This window comes from Rattus norvegicus, chromosome 14 (assembly GCF_021556685.1).
Source record: "Rattus norvegicus strain SHRSP/BbbUtx chromosome 14, alternate assembly SHRSP_T2T, whole genome shotgun sequence".
Classification (NCBI taxonomy): Eukaryota; Metazoa; Chordata; class Mammalia; order Rodentia; family Muridae; genus Rattus; species Rattus norvegicus.
The window spans coordinates 9290475-9306731 of record NC_141547.1 but is presented as its reverse complement, the minus strand read 5'-3'; the positions used below and the strand labels follow the sequence as shown (position 1 = coordinate 9306731).

General features: G+C 46.7%; 2 long non-coding RNA genes across 6 annotated transcripts; one reads left to right on the top strand and one right to left on the bottom strand.

Annotated features, from left to right (window-relative positions):
* Positions 1–3459: 3459 nt before the first annotated feature.
* LOC148001215 (uncharacterized) lies at positions 3460–7089 on the bottom strand. 4 transcript variants are annotated; one of them, XR_015637291.1, is made up of 4 exons: positions 6576–7089; positions 6019–6168; positions 5480–5648; positions 3460–5326 (listed from the first exon to the last, which is right to left on the bottom strand). It is a non-coding gene; the product is annotated as an uncharacterized LOC148001215 (long non-coding RNA). The 4 variants fall into 4 exon arrangements; XR_015637292.1 differs by having other exon boundaries at positions 5480–5698; positions 6576–6693; XR_015637290.1 differs by having other exon boundaries at positions 5987–6168; positions 6576–6691.
* Positions 7090–9020: 1931 nt separating this feature from the next.
* On the top strand, positions 9021–14381 carry LOC108352711 (uncharacterized). Of its 2 annotated transcripts, none has more exons than XR_015637286.1 (4): positions 9021–9483; positions 10161–10422; positions 12162–12366; positions 13371–14381. It is a non-coding gene; the product is annotated as an uncharacterized LOC108352711 (long non-coding RNA). The 2 variants fall into 2 exon arrangements; XR_015637287.1 differs by having other exon boundaries at positions 9218–9483; positions 10307–10422.
* Positions 14382–16257: the final 1876 nt, after the last annotated feature.

Below are 16257 nucleotides of genomic sequence, written 5' to 3'. Positions count from 1 at the left end.
CTCCCCAAGTCCCCCACTCTCACCCACTGCATCCATCAGATTCTCTACCGTGACCGATGGAGTCAGAGAACGGTAGGACGTTTTGACTGATCACCGCCATCCTGAACGGAGGATAAAGGGACAGCTCGAGGACACAACACTCCTTCTCCTGCCACCTGTATTCCCGGTGTTCCCAGGAGAGGAAGATGAGACAAGCCCCTCCCAAGTCGCATAGGAAGGAAAACTCCTCAGGAGTCTAGGTCAGGCCACTCACTGTCTGGTACATGGAGGAGGGAACACATCCTCCCTCTGGAAGGGAGGACCTGACGGTTGCTAGGGTGCTAATGGAAGTTATCCATGTGGCTCTTGCCCCTGTGGTTAGGGAAGGGGCCAAACCTGAAAGGAGACGGAGGATTCAAACCCGATGTATGTATGTGTGTATGTATGTATGTATGTATGTATGTATGTATGTATGTATTCGTGTGTAAGTATGAGTGTTCTGTGTACATATATGGTGCATTCCAGAAGAGGGCATCAGATCCTGTTAGAGACGGTTGTGAGCCACCATGTGTTAGCTGAGAATTGAACTCCAGGACTTTAGGAAGGAAGGAAGGCTTGGCGTCCTTCTGCCTGCTGCAATGTTCTGGTGTTTGCGCAGCTGCCTCTGCAGGTTGCTGTGACAATGGGAATCGCATTGAGGGTCCTGCCCCATGTGTAGGCTTCCTCCTTGGTGCACAACCTCCCAGAACTCTAGCCTTAAAGGATAGTTTGTGGGCCCGAATGTAGCTCGAAATCTCCAGGGTCCTGTAACTGTGGTCTGAGTCTCTCTTATGCCCATTAAACTCACAGACCTTGTCACTCCCTCTCTTATCATCCCAAGGCATTCAGAACAAAGTCCAAACTTCCTGGCAGGGTCTTACAGGGTGTGGCCCTGACACCCTCACCTGGCTTCATTTATGACTCTCTTTCCCAAGACATGGGCTGGTCATACTAGACTCTGCCTTGGCTCTTTCTTCTAGCTACTAGAATGTTCTTCTTACTTTCGAAATCTTTTTCTTTTTCTTTTGTTGAGACAGGATCTCATATAGCCCAGACGCCAAATTCACTATGCCTCTGAAGATGACCTTAAATCCCTGCTTCCCCAGCCTCTACCTCCCAAGTGCTGGGATGACAGGTGTGTGCTAACACGCGTGATTTATCTGGTGCTAGAGCTCACACTGCCCTTTTCCTGCATGCTAGACAAACACTCTACAAACGAGCTGTATCGCCAGGTCCACAGACGCTCTTCCCCTGCTCCTTCTTTCTTAGGTGTCCTCTGCCAGGTCTTCCGTTCTCTAAAGAAGACACCTCCCTGATATGTCACATTGCTGCCCTTAAATTCTTCATGTCCAGGGCTGGAGAAATGGCTCCATAGTTAAGTGCTCTGAGTCAATTCCCAGCAACCACATGGTGGCTCACAACCATCTGTAATGGGATCCGATGCCCTCTTCTGGCGTGTAGGTGTACATGCAGATAGAGCACTCATACACATAAAATAAATAAATTTTTTTAAAAAAGAGCACTGGTTGTTCTTCCTAAAGTCCTGGAGTTTAATTCTCAGCTAACACATGGTGGCTTACAACTGTCTGTAATGGGATCTGATGCCGTCTTCTGGAATGCACCATATATGTACACAGAACACGCATACATATACACAAATATATACATACATACATACATACATACATATATACATACATACATTTGAATGCATTCATTCATTTATGTGGGGAGGGTGTTGGGGGTGTGTGTGTGTGTGTGTGTGTGTGTGTGTGTGTGTGTGTGTGTGTGTGTTAGTGCTCTCTGTAACATATATGTCATAAGGACAGGGACCCCTGGAGCATGGTACAGTGCTTAGCCCCTGTGTTTGCTGAACAAAGGGTAAGTCCGTATTCTGTTGGAATACACATTAGAGCTTAGCTGTGAGGACCTGAAGTCCGCTTGCCTGCAATGGAACCTTTGCTGTCACTGAAGTAGATATGACGTGGACTAGCCACACGGCATCGTCTTTTCTTTTCTCATCTGTCCGGTCAGGGGCTCAACAGTGCCTACTTTGTAGTGCGCTGTTCAGTGACTGTACAAAGTGTCTGATGAAGTGCTTCTATGTCCTTCGCACTGAATAGTTCCGTTAGTTTGTCGTTATCGTTATGATTATTATATTACTTCAAAGTGCAGACCCCGTGATTATGCAATTACTCCTAAGTGCAGATTGTGCGTTTCCCTTAGTGTTTTTTTTTTATGTAAAGTTTGATCCATTCCCAAATCACACTATAATTTCTGCCTTCTGGTCGAGCGTGCCTCCCATCTTCACAGTAACTAAAAGCTGAACGAACTAAAGACCACATGTTCTTACACCTCTCAGAGCCCCACGGTCATCCCCGCAGCCCTGTAAACTAGCAAGGAGAACAAATGCGGAAGCTCATAGCCCAGGGACAGAGGCCTGCAGCGGGAGCCAGAAGAAAGAGCATGTATGTTACAAGTGATGGATGTGGCAGTCAGGGTGGACAATGGAAGCTAAATCCACGGGGCCGTGCTGTCCCAGGGAGGCCCAGCACATCTGTGAATCTTACCTGCAGGATCTTATCAAATTCTCACTAGGAAAATCTCAGGAAAATGGCTTTAGGCTTTTTCGGGAGAAAATGAAATCTGCCATTTTAAGATTCAGCCAGGCCCCTCCATTCCCCTTCATAAGCCCCGTTCTCTAAAGAAACTGTTGCAAGCAAGGGAGTTTTATCTAAACAACCTGGAGGTGGTAATGGTGCCTTTATCCCAGCACTCGGGAGGCAGAAGCAGGTGTATCTTTGAGTTCGGGGCCAGTCTGGTCTACCAAGCTAGTTCCAGAACAGGCAGGATTATACGGAGAAGTCTTGTCTTGAAAAGAAGGAAGAGAAGGAGGAGGAGGCAGGAAGAAGGGGGATGGGAGGAGTGGGAGGATGGAGAAGGGGGAGGAGTGGAAGAGAAGGATGGGGAAGAAATTAAAAAAAAAAAAAAAAACCAACTGAGGAACAAGAAACAATTAAGACCTAACTGTAAGCTGCCTTCTGTCTGACATTTTGATTTGGTGTTTCAGAGATATTACGCACAGTCAGCTGACACTGCTGCTTTGGGCCCGTGGCATCGTGGAAATGGAGGCTGCTCGCCTCATGGTAGCCAGGAAGCAAAGGTGGAGAGAAGAGGTACCAGGGTCCTGATTTAACCTTGAGCCCCTCCACCTGAGACAACCTCCTTCCGCTCGACCCTACCTCCTGACAGTTCCACTATTTCCCAATAGCATAGGACGGAAACAAGGGCCTCTGGGGGACGGTCCAGACCCAGGCAGGAACTTCTCACTAATACAATGTGTCCTCTCCCCTCCCGAGCTACCGGTGGATCGTAGGACTCCCACATGCCTGTGTCATTAGAGGGCACTGTGCACAGAAGGAACTGGGTCTACACATTTTTTAAACTGTTTTTTATTGATTCTTTGTGAGTTTCACATCATGCGACCCAGTGCCATTCATCTTCCCTTCCCTTCCTACCCACCATCCACCCTTGCAAGGAAAAAAAAAAAAAAAAAAAAAAACAAGCGAAAATAAATAAATAAACAAACGAATCAAAGCTTAGAAAGCATCTCGTCGCGGAAGCTGTAGCGTGTTACCGTGTGTCCCACAGTACAACCCTCTGTCCACACATCTTCAGTCAGTGGACTAGTTGGAGGTCTCTGGCTTCTTTAACGCCACCGATGCTCTTCTCCCAGTTCTCCTGTCATCACCCTGTGTCATGGGGAAGCTGCAGCTTTGGATCAGCAGGACGGCCCTTTCACCCGCTCCAACAGTTCACGGATTACGAACAACAACTCAGAGCCCTGGGTCTGGGCTGAGTGGTAGCTGAGCCCACCGGCTCTCCCTTACCGACACCACCAAAGCGAGCGCTCCAGCACTGCTCTGACTACGTCACCGTCACCGGAAGCTGCCATAGGCAGGAAGCAGGGTCAGCTCTCCTGCTCTCCTGCCCTCAGGGCTGGCTGGCTCACCCACTCCCACGCCTCCAGAGCCGGCCCCACTGTGCTACCCAGGTAAGGTGCAGGGCCTGTTCTCCCAAGTGCTGACACCAATGTAAGGTGGGGCCTGGTCTCGTGATCGGCCGGGCCAGTTCTGCACAGCCCTTGGACATCTATGTGTTCCCAGACCAGGGACAGCTCCATGCCCTCTAGTGGAGCCACAGACATCGTCACCAGCCCCTGCCGCTGCATGGCCACGGACCCAGACGTGGCCCTCAGCTGCGTCCTGGGCTGGGACTTCACCATGGCCACTCACAACAAGGTGTCCCTCATAACCCTTGTTTCCAGTTCCATGTCTCTTCACAGCTCAGACTGTGCTGCTTCTCTTTCTCTCCCATTTATCAACCACAGACTGAGACACTGACATGACTCCCACGCAGATGGGCCACACAGCTGGTAGGCAAGGTGGCGTCACGCTGTAGACACCTCTTGCCCCAGGCAGGCACGTGGTGTATGTGTATGAAGCAAGCAGAATGCATACATACGAAATAAAAGTAAATCTTTTTAAAAATAATAATATGTAAAATGTGAATCTGACCATCGATCTGGGGGTTGTGAGACTCTCATTGAGAGATTACATGGTATAAACTTGTCTTTCAGGAATGTTTCTAGTTTGGTCGGTCCTGCTGCTTTCCAGGTGGCTGCACTTGACTGAGAGAGACCCTGTAGTCTTTATTATTTATTGTTCTGAGGGAGAGGCCTAGTAAATCTGGTCAGTTTCATATAAAACCTCTCGTATAGTTTTATATGAAGAAGTAATCGTTAGCAGCTAGCTAGAGGCTTTGGTAGACGACCAGCCCCTCTGGCTAGATAGAAATCTGGGTTACCGGGCTCTGAGAGAGGTAGGCATCAGATGTGTTATGGAAGCTTGGGCTCAGGAGTTAGAAAGCCCAGTAAAGCCAGCTGGATGATGTTACACAGAATACCAGAGAGATTCTGAACTTCCTCAATAGAAATGTTCGTGGCACGGACAAGGACCAGACTGGTTTACGGCCAGCCAATTTTGTTCTGCTCTTACACCATTACAGAGAACTGGAACGAGTCTTTGTTTACCACAAAATGTTGTTGTTGCTGTTTACTTCTTTTTGGAAGAGGCATTCTTGGGACTTCCTTTAGAACTGGTTAGGAGCACTGGCTGCTCTTCCAGAGGTCCTGAGTTCAATTCCCAGCTACGATGTGGTGTCTCACAACCACCTGTAATGGGATCTGATGCCCTCTTCTGGTGTGTCAAGGATAGTCCGGTTATATACATAAAATAAATAAGTAAATCTTTAGGAGAGAGAGAGAGAGAGAGAGAGAGAGAGAGAGAGAGAAAAGAGAATTTCTGTTGTTGTTACCCCGGGGAAATCCAATCAAAGATCTTGCTTTCCATAGGTCATTTACAGTCATTGGTAAACTCAGGAGTATTCCAGAAAGTCCTACCTCATTTCACCAGTGAGTTTACTCAGAGCTTGGCAATCCTCTTGTCCCGTAGACCCAGAGAACAGCCTCCCACCTGCTGCTGTGCATGGCCCTGTGGACGTCTGTGAACTCGATGAGTTGAACACAGTTTGCACCAGGCAGGCAGAGTTGATCCAGGACACTCATCTCTCTGGGGTGAAGAAATGGGAAATCCTCGGGAACCCGTAGGCCGCTCCCTGTCTTCCAGGTGAAAATGGATTCTAGGTAACAACTCGGCGCCAAGAGCAGTCTGTGAATCACTTCTGGGGCAGCCCTGAGGTCCCTATATCTACCACCTTCTCTTTCAGCACCCCTACTGCTACCCACGCACACCCAGCTGAGTCCCTCACCCCGAACCCATGCAAACCACCATGCCTACACGTCATATTTAAGAATTAACTAGGAAAACAGAGACCCCTGAGGACATTTTAGCCCATTGACATACCAGCAAGTAGTAAATGCAGCCCGAATGGATAAGTATAAACTTACCAGCAAACCCTGTCCACCTCAGGGCCTCTTACCTGCTACACGATGTCCAGCTTAAAAAAAAAAAACAAACCCACAGTGCATTGTAAATGGTGAAGCCAGCGTCAGAGCCAGGCCTTCAGACAGTAGACGTGCTGGAAGGACCAGCCTGGGAACTTGAAACAAGTATGATTAATGCACAACAGCTGTAAGGAAAAAATGGATACCATATGAGAACAGATAGGCACTCTGCAGAGCGGGAGGAACTCAGGGTGAAAAAAAAGATGTTAGGACTCAAGGATTGCCACATCGATTCCCTGTGGCAAATCTAGAACCTGTGTGGGTTGGGCAGCCCAGCAGACCCGGCATGGCTGAGGGCATCCAGGAGCTCAAAACTGTACTTAATAGAAACTTTTTGGCCCCGGGAAAAAAAATGAAAAAGACGGCCCAGAGTCTAGGCTGTGGGACATTTACAAAGGGCAGAGCCTGTTTAGTGGAAATGGAAGAAGGAGGAGGAAGAGGAGGAGAAGGAAGGAGGGAGGAAGGAAGGAAGGAAGGAAGGAAGGAAGGAAGGAAGGAAGGAAAGTAAAATCCAGGTGGTGGTGGCACACACCTTTAATCCCAGCACTTGAGCTGGAGAGATGGCTCAGTGGTTAGAGCACTGACTGCTCTTCCAGAGGTCCTGAGTTCAAATCCCAGCAACCACATGGTGGCTCACAACCATCTGAAATGGGACCTGATGCCCTCTTCTGGTCTGTAGGCGTACACACAGGCAGAACACTGTATACATAATAAATAAATAAATCTTTAAAAAAAAAAAAAAAGAAAGAAAAGAAAAGAAGGCAGGAGAATCTCTATGAGTCATGGCCAGCCTGCTTTACAGATTGAGTTCTAGGACAGCCACTGCTACACAGAGAAACCCTGCCTTAAAAAAAAGCACGCAAACAAACAAAAACAAACCAAAAGAGAAAGACATACGCACAGACAGAAAGGAAGGAAAGAAGGAAGGAAGAAAGGGGACAGGAAGGAGGAGGAAGGAAGGAGAGAGAGAGAGAGAGAGAGAGAGAGAGAGAGACTATTAAGACATTTGAACTAGTAAAGAACACAGATTATTCAAAACTGAACTCAGTCATCAAGACACCTGTTCTGTAGAAAGCTCAGGGAACACAGGACAGGGTGCACAGCCAAGACTTAGGAGCAGTCAAAATGCAAAAAACCGAAGGAAAGAGAAAAACCTTGAAGGAAGAGAAGGCGATGAGAACCCTGGACCTGTTTCACAGGAGTGCTGAGAAACCAGATTTCTCTTCAGAAGCCATGCCAGTGGCACAAAAGCAAAATACAGCAAAAGTCAGTGCCCGAAGAAATTGTCCTGGGAATTCTGTGATGGGAATTATTCTTCAAAAGCAAAAATGGACATTTCTCACAAAAAAGGGGAGAATTTGTTGCCAGATCCAGCGAAAGACGTGCATTGAAGTCAACAAAGCTGAAAGGAGCTGGAGATCTGAAGAGCGCTTTGCCATCGGACATGGGGATGCAGAGACTGGGTTTGCCATCAGACATGGGGATGCAGAGACTGGGTTTGCCATCAGACATGGGGATGCAGAGACTGGGTTTGCCATCAGACATGGGGATGCAGAGACTGGGTTTGCCATCGGACATGGGGATGCAGAGACTGGGTTTGCCATCAGACATGGCGATGCAGTGACTGGGTTTGCCCAGCTGGTTTTGGTCCAGTGCTTCCTCACTGTGCTGTCCTCCCCGTGTTCAGGAACAGTAAGGTATATTCTGTGCCATTATATTTTTTTGTTTTATAGATGACTACAGTTAAGAGATTGCATGAATCTCAGAAAAGAGAACTTTGAACCTCTTATACAGGTTTGAGACTGTGATAGACTATGGGGACTTTTGATGTTGGACCGAACACATTCTGCATTACGTTATGGCTACAAACCTATGTGGGCCACATTCCACATGTGTGGATTCAATAGGTATGGCCCCCATAGACTCATGTATTTCAATGCTTGGCCACAGGGAGTGGCATTATTAGGAGGTGTGGTCTTGTTGGAGGAAGTGTGTCACTGAGGGGGTGGACCTTGATGTCGCGTGTGTGTGTGTGTGTGTGTGTGTGTGTGTGTGTGTGTGTGTGTGTATGTGTATATGTGTATATGTGTATATGTGTATATGTGTACATGCATATAGGTATATATGTGTATATGCATGTATGCATATATGTGTATATGTGTGTATATGTGTATATATGTATATATGTATATATATGTATATTTGTGTATATGTATATATGTGTATATGTTTATATGTGTATATGTTTATATATGCTCAAGCTCTGCCCAGTGTGGAGTCCAGTCCCCTTCTGATGCCTGTAGATCCAGATGTAGAATTCTTGGCTCTTCCAGCACCATGTCTGCCTACACGCCGCCATGCTTCTCACCAAGATGATCACTGCCTGTGCCCTGAACAGCCTGCTGCCCAACCCTAGCTGCCCTTGGGAGGTGGAGGTGAGGTGGTGTAGAATCGATGGCACAGACCCCAGGAGCAGGTGAAAGTTCATTTGAACACTGCTGCAAGCTCCTTTAATACCGTCCACCCACGCCCCACTGGTCCCATTTAGCTTCTCTCCTAAACGTTTAGCTTCTCCTAATTGGCTGGCATTGTCTGAGCCAGCACTCCTTGGTCTCTCAAGCAGTCTTCAATTAGGTCCTCCTGCAGGAGTTGCCTTTGCTGCGTCCCACCCCACCCTCCACATTTATGGAGAGGCAGCCACTGCTGTTCCTCCTACAGATGATAATGGACTAAATTTCTAGAACTGTAAGCCAGCCCCAACTAAATGTTTTTCTCGATAACGGTTGCCTTGGTTATGGTGTCTCTTCACAGCAATAAAACCCTAAGACAGAGGCCAAAAGGAAAGCAGACCATAGACCACTGTAGTCAGGGCTCGGGAGATGTCCTTACACTGCCAGGCCACACCACTCTTTTCTTTTAATCCTCCCAGACTGGTCACAGCTTATATGACTTAAACTGACTGCGTCCCCGCCGAAGCACCAGACAGACACTGTCATGGAATCGAGCTGTCTGTCAACCACATAGACAACTTTCACCCAGGTCTAAGTGGCGAGATGATGGAACCCCACAGAGTCATTTTTTTAAGATTTTATTTTTATTTGCATATGTGTGTGTCAGCTGTGCATGGGATTCATGCACACGAGTGCAGTGCCGGATCCCCTGGAGCTCCAGTCAGAGGCAGTTGAGAGCCACCCCATGTAGATGCTCGGAATCGAGCTCAGCTCCTCCCTCCGTAAGAGCAGTGCGTGCTCTTGCCAGCTGCGACATCTCTCTGGCCCCACGTCCGTCGTAAAGCACTGAGAATTTCTCCTGGGAAGTTGGAATTCTAACATCTCGCTAGATGGAATGGCCCTGGCGAGGCAGGATTGTGAAAGCCGTTCACTGCTGTGACCACAGAGTCTGGGAAACGACTGACGTGCGGTGGATGTCTGATAAATACAGTAAGGGAATTTAAAGCAAGTTTACTCTAATTTGGACCCTGAAAAAGTATTCGTACTTCAAATGTGATCCCTAAGGGTATTTTCCAAAGCCATTCACTTTTATTTATGTAGCAGACAGTCACGGTTTTCTGTGTGATAGGGCTACAGATAAATGATAGTGTGCTAACCCCATAAAAAACAAAATGAAGACATATGTACTGGATGTCTTCATACAGACTTTTTTTTTTTTTTTGGTTCTTTTTTTCGGAGCTGGGGACCGAACCCAGGGCCTTGCGCTTCCTAGGTAAGTGCTCTACCACTGAGCTAAATCCCCAGCCCCAATATAAGCACTTTTTAAACTCGTAATTCACACTGACCTTGAACTCGAAATCCTCCTGCCTCCCAAGTGCTGGTTAACAGGTGTGTGCTTCCCCACTGGGCTGGATCCAAGTTACCTCACCCTCCCTGTTGCCCAGTGACTCTGAGCGTGATGCAATTATGTTCCCTTTGTAGGTAACAAACTTAAGATTTCTAGACGCCCTCAGCTAGGAAATGCAAAGCCAAGAATTTGTTCTAAGGCCTGGGTCCATCCTCTACCTTGGTACTTTCTTTAAAGTTGCACTCTCTCTTCTGTGATGTGTTGTTATGGAAACACAACTTTTCAAATGTTGATATAAACAAAATCTCACTGAGTTTAGGTTCTCAACCACAAGATATTCATCTGGGGAAAACATTCTGATGATCACAGTGTTTTATAACCATGAGAATGTGTAATTGGAGGCTCAATACAGTAAGCTGATTGGATGTAATAAATTAAAATCATTAATCCTGAGTGATGTCGCAGACGTCAATGAGTTCAGAATCTATGATAAACGAAGCCTGACCCAGCTACAAGATGACTGCCGAACTCAAAGAAAAGGGCACAGAATTCACGCGCAAAGCATGAGCAAAGAAATGGAGGTGAGATGCTACTGCTGGTCCTCTGTGCTAAGCGGGGTGTATCGGGTGTATCTGGGGACTCTGGTACTAGGTCATCGCTCTGCTTGAACAAGTACTCTAGGCCCTTCCTGCCAATTAAGTCTCCCAACTGAACGATTTGCTGTACGAATAACCCAACTGTAGAGAGGCCTAAAATGGGGGAGTGAATTAGTCGCGAGGGCAGTTAGAGAAGCAACTGTGGCTGACTTTTGGAGGGATGGAAAGCCCGTCTGAAAGGAAGCCATAGCAGCTGTGTGCCGAGACCACAAAGAGGCTCCTGGGTTGCCCGTTTCCCTAGAGATGAGCGAAGATGAACCAGGCCCTCGGTGTGCAAACATGGGTAGGGATCTTGAAAACAGGTTGTTCCCACCCAAGCAACCTGGATCGGATGAAGAATTGGGAAGACAGAAATCTGCAGGCAGCCCAAACTTCCAGCAGCTCAGAAAGTGTCCAAAGAGATGCGGAGGGCCCAGGACTGGGATTGGCCAGAAGGATACAACCCAGTTCCAGCGCAGAGAGCAGGATCTAAATTTCTCTTAAGTTTCTCTAGCACACAGCAGCCTCCAGGGATTATGTAATAACTGGCAAGGAAGACAGTCTTATTTTTACAGGGGAATGAGCTAGAAAGGATGCGTGACTCACGGCGAGCATCTGTCAGTGTTAGGTCCCCTAGTCCTGCGCTCCAGATCTAATAGACCTCCCACTGTGGTTCTGCGCTGGCAATCAAAGGCTTTGTAAGCATGATAGCTACCGATAAGAGTGCCCAGGTCTGGGGTTGGGGATTTAGCTCAGTGGTAGGGCGCTTGCCTAGCAAGCACAAGGCCCTGGGTTCGGTCCCCAGCTCCAAAAAAGAAAAAAAAAAAAAAAGAAAAGAAAAAAAGAAAAAGAAAAAAAAAAGAGTGCCCAGGTCTGTCCAGCCTAGATGCCCCGCCCTTTACCTCTACGCATTGAGTAGGCTCTTTAACCTTATTAAGTCTCAGTTTAGGGCAATGGTTCTCCACCTGTGGGTTGTGTTTGACAAACCAAAAAATATTTATCTAACAATTCATAAAAGTAGCAAAATTGACAAAAAAAAAAAATAACATTATGGTTGGGAGTCACCCCAACATGGGAAACTGTATCAAAGGGTCACAGGTTAAGAAGGTTCAGAAGCACTGGTTTAGGGGATGGAGAAGTTACATAATTGCAGGTTACCAGTCTAGCACACAGGAGGCCCCAGCTCTGCCTCCCGCATCACATAAACTGCCTGTGGCAGTGCGTGCCTCTAACCCCATCACTTGGGAGGAGCAGGAATTCAAAATCAACCTGGACTACATAATAAATTTGAGGCTAGCCTGGGCTACTTAAGACCTTGTCTCAAAGCACACAAAGAAACAAACCCACCAGTTTCCTTGTCTGTAAAATGGGCCCCATGTAACAGCTAACTCATATGATACCGTGGAGTTCCTGCGCAAAATAAATATAGAACCGATGGTCAGGCATCACAGTACCTTCAGAGCATGAATTCTGAATGGAGAAGTCTCCCTCCCTCCTTGGCAGCATGACTTGAGACACAAATCCCCCAAGACACATTTTATTGTGTCTAAAGCTCTAGGAGATTAAAAAAATGAAAACTCCAGTACAGCCTGAAAGTGGTTGAAACTGGCCATCGGGCCTAGGACAAGCAAAGAGAAGGACCAACCCATCCTTTCTCTTCTCTCCCATTGCAACTTGGTCCCCAGGAGCCCACCTGGAAAGTCATGGAGTTGGCAGAAGACAGACATATCCTGAAAGGCAGCTTAGCCTTGTAGACCCTTTGCTCCACAGACAATGGGCACCAGCCACCACAAAACTGAAGCATGTTTGCTAAGAGTCAAACCCAAGTCTTTCTGAACCAAGGACAGAGACCTGCCAGCAACATGACTGTTTGCTTCTGGGAAATATTCCGTAAGTTTTCTCTTTACTCCGGTACCTTGCTGTTATCCAGTGAAGACGCAGCTCGCTTTCACATCTGGTAAAGAGAAAGCCCTAAGTCAGGCTACAGAAAGGTGGCCCATACACCTAGCACTGGAGGGTCATAAAACCTGCCAAACTAAGGGCGCTGGGCTGTGTGTGAGTCAGGCCCCACAGTGGTTGTGAATAGTCCCAGGCCAGAACGGGCAAGTCTGCATAACTCCTCTCTGGAAGAATTACGGTGAGTTCCGTGTCAGCCTACATATTTAATAGGAACACAATGTTACGCCTTACAAAAGGTCTCAATCTACCTTTATAGAGTTGAGAACACAAGATTTATCCTCAGCCCTGAGCTGGATGAACTCCTGAAGACACGTCGATTTTATGAGCCTGACAACTCATTCCTTAGTTGAGAGGTTAAAAGCAAAAGGCCAACAGGAACCTGCCTGTGGGCCACAGAAAGGACAGGAAATAAAAAGTGTTGTTCTCCTCTGGTACTATCCTTTAACCTTGGCCATGAACCCGTGGAATGGAAGTTGCTTTCCATGCCATCGTTGGCATTTATGTCTCTACTACTCACTTTTCATCCTGTCAGGTAGTTAGGAGACAAAAATCTAGAATGAAAAAATTTCAACGTGATTCTACTTGCCAGGAAGCTAAGACTCTAGACCCCAGGTGTGATACAATTAATTCCAAGATTCCATGAAAGACATCAGGGGCAAAATGTCACTTCAACCCGTGTTTCTCAATGAGACCCTTACTGGAGAGTATGGCATCATCTTGTCCTGTGGGAAATCTCCAAAAATGTAAGGTCCATTTGCGTAGCTCGTCTGCTCATGTGCTGACCACTGACATGGGTTCAAGTTAGCATGCACACTGAGCCGTGTTGGCTATTGGTTTTCTGAGACCGTAATGCAACCCACGTTTGGCTAAGCACAAAACCCTGCCCTTCTGAGCATGAAAATAACCTGACTGGATCAACTCTGTCTCTTTTCCAGGTCTTGAACTTTCATCAGTCATCACGTGTCACCAAGCTAAGCAGAGATTGAAGATAAGACACAAAGGTGATGGGACACCCACGGGAGCCAGAAGAACTACTTACCTTGAGCTCTGGGTTGCGTGCCTAGAAGCCTAATGATTCTGTCCTCTGAACTCCCACAGTCAACAAACACTCCCTTTTCATACTTAAAGTGGTCTGGGTTTCTAATGCCTAAGTTCTATAGGACATCTTGAGAGGGAAGCAATTATTTGCTCATGACCCAAAGATGACCAAGTGTTTGCCACCAATTCATGGCTTTATGTTCCCTCTAGTAGTTTATTTCTGACCAAAAGAACATAGCAATGTGAAGGAATGTGAGGTCCATTGCCAAGGATCAGCCTTGGCTTAGAGAGGTGTTCCTGAAGAAGGGGTGTTTGGGAGCAGCAAAAGAATGGCTCAAAGTCAATTATGGGTATAAACTGACAGCTCTGTGGTCTGCTCAAAAGCTCCCTAGACCGCTCTCTGCTTGAGACAGCTCTCTTTTACTAGAAAAAAATTATAAAAGCTCTATGAATAGGTCATGGGTTTTCTGACTTTAACCTGCTAGATAAAATTCTTGGGTTTTCCAATCAAAGTCAGAAAAATTGCTAGACGAAATTCTTGGGTGTTCCAACCAAAGTCGGAAAATCTATTAGAAAAAAATCTTGAATTTTCTCACTGAAGTCAGAAAGCCTGCCAGACAAATTCTGAAAAGGAACTGCTATATCTCTCTAGACAGCTCATCTCTTGCAGATCAAAAGTCAAGTCTTATTTACATATCAATTCAATTGTTTACCCAGGTTTCCTTTTGATTATCCCATGAATCAGCAATTTATGACCTTAGACCCATGATTCTTAGAAGAATACAACAGATACAATTCTTTTTAGCATGGCAAAAGAATTCAGAGATCTGCCGGCCTTCCTTCTTAAGCACAAACAATAAACTTACCTGGGTGGGCTCTCACTTTGAGTGCCACTCCCTATGTGTCTTTATCGAGTTCCTTAATCTTTTTCTGACAAGCTCGCTCATGATGCAACTGTTTCTATTCATTTAGATCCATGAAGTCTGTCATATAATTTATATTTCATCCTTATATTTTGCATAGTTAAGAGATCCTGTCTATATATGTTTTTGAACTCATGTTTTCGGAGTTCTTTCCTACAGCCTTAAGGGTTGTCCTGAAGGTCTCCGCATTACAGAGACACATTCTTGCTTCCTAGAGTCATGCAGTTCCTAATTATCATGGAGTCATTAACCTTAATAGGAAGAGCATTCCCCAAAGGAGGAACATAAAAATATGTGCATTATTATACAAACAAAGCCTCATGCCTAGCAATCATCAATAATCATGAAGGCCCAAATCCTGCCCAGGAGTGGAAACTGTGTCAAGCCATCCCTTCAGCATGGCAGGACTTGGCATTCTGTACATGACAAAAGATCTGTAAGCATAATTCTTTCATAAGTCAGTTATGATGAAGTAAGGTGGCACATTAGAGGGCCCTATGCAGCAAGGAACAGAGGGATCCTCCAGCCAACAGTGGAGTTAGGCCCCAGCCTCCCAGTTCACAGCTGCTGGATCTTGCCACAGACATGTGAATGGGCTTGGATGGGAATCTTTCCTCAGGCAAGCCTGCAGACAGCACTCCGGTCCCCCATAGCCTCATACAAGGTCCCAAGGCAGGGCCCTGGGCTAAGCTGCTGCTGTATTCCTGCCCCACACCCTAAACTGTGAGGAAAAAAAATTCTTTTTACATCAATACATTTGGGGATAATACATTATGCAGCAATAGATAACTAACACAGGCCTTATTATGCAGGAATCTTCTCCCCAGAAAAGGAAGATTTAAATTCTGATTATAGAAGAGCTCCCTTGTGAGGGCTGAGAGTAGAATAGCATTGCACAAGGTCAGCCTTGTAGGTGTGGGAGGAGGGGAGGAGGGAGTAACTGGTGGTGGATTTTGGAGCTAAGAAATGACCGGGATGTCTTATAACTGACTTTAGTGATGGCTGTATGCTGCAGAACCCTGCTACTAAGGTTGCAGTCTACCATGTCTGGGTGGCTCTCTGAGCTCCCTGCAAAATGGAGGACCCCCTTTCTCAGCAGGGCTTCATCCCCACCTTTCATCCCTTTCATCTGCCTGTCCTTGTCTGGAGAACGTCTTTGAGCACAGATGACAGATCTTATTTGGGGGCTGTCCCTGCGTAGAGCTTCCTGCATGTGCTGTGTGACTCAGCACATAATCACTGCTCTTCCTTCCTGCCCATATGATAATTAGTGGCTATGTTATGACCAATAGACCTTTCCCACCTGTACGATAATTAGGTTCTGCATTATGTCCAATCAGTGCTTCCTGCCCATAACCCTAACAGCCCTTATATACCCTACCTCCAGAACAACACAATGAGCTGTCTCTCTGAAGCTGACTCTAGGAATCTCTTTCCACCATACTTAACAGCTGTTTGAATCCTGCTTGCCGCATCTGCTACCTTTGTGGGGCAGTGGCCAATGACCCATGAGGAAAAGGGAGACCCTTGGTGGCACAGTTTTGTGGATTTTGGCCCAGACACCATTAGTGTAACCACTGACATTTGCTACTCCAGACCATAGGCACTTGAGTCTTCCACGGCTGCTAAGGGAAGCCTCCATTTGATCCAACACCTACATCTAAAGCTACCAAAACCCTGAACCTAGAGACAGAAAAGTTCATTGATTCTGCCCAGGTCCCAGGCCTCAGCTCTAGCTGCTAGTGACAAGAAGAGGGAGAGCCCATGTCTTCAAGAGCTTCTAAGGTGGGAGGCAGGTCCCTCATCAATCCTGATTCTCCTGTTGGCGCAATATTGGCAATGTGGTTGTAATAACTCTTCA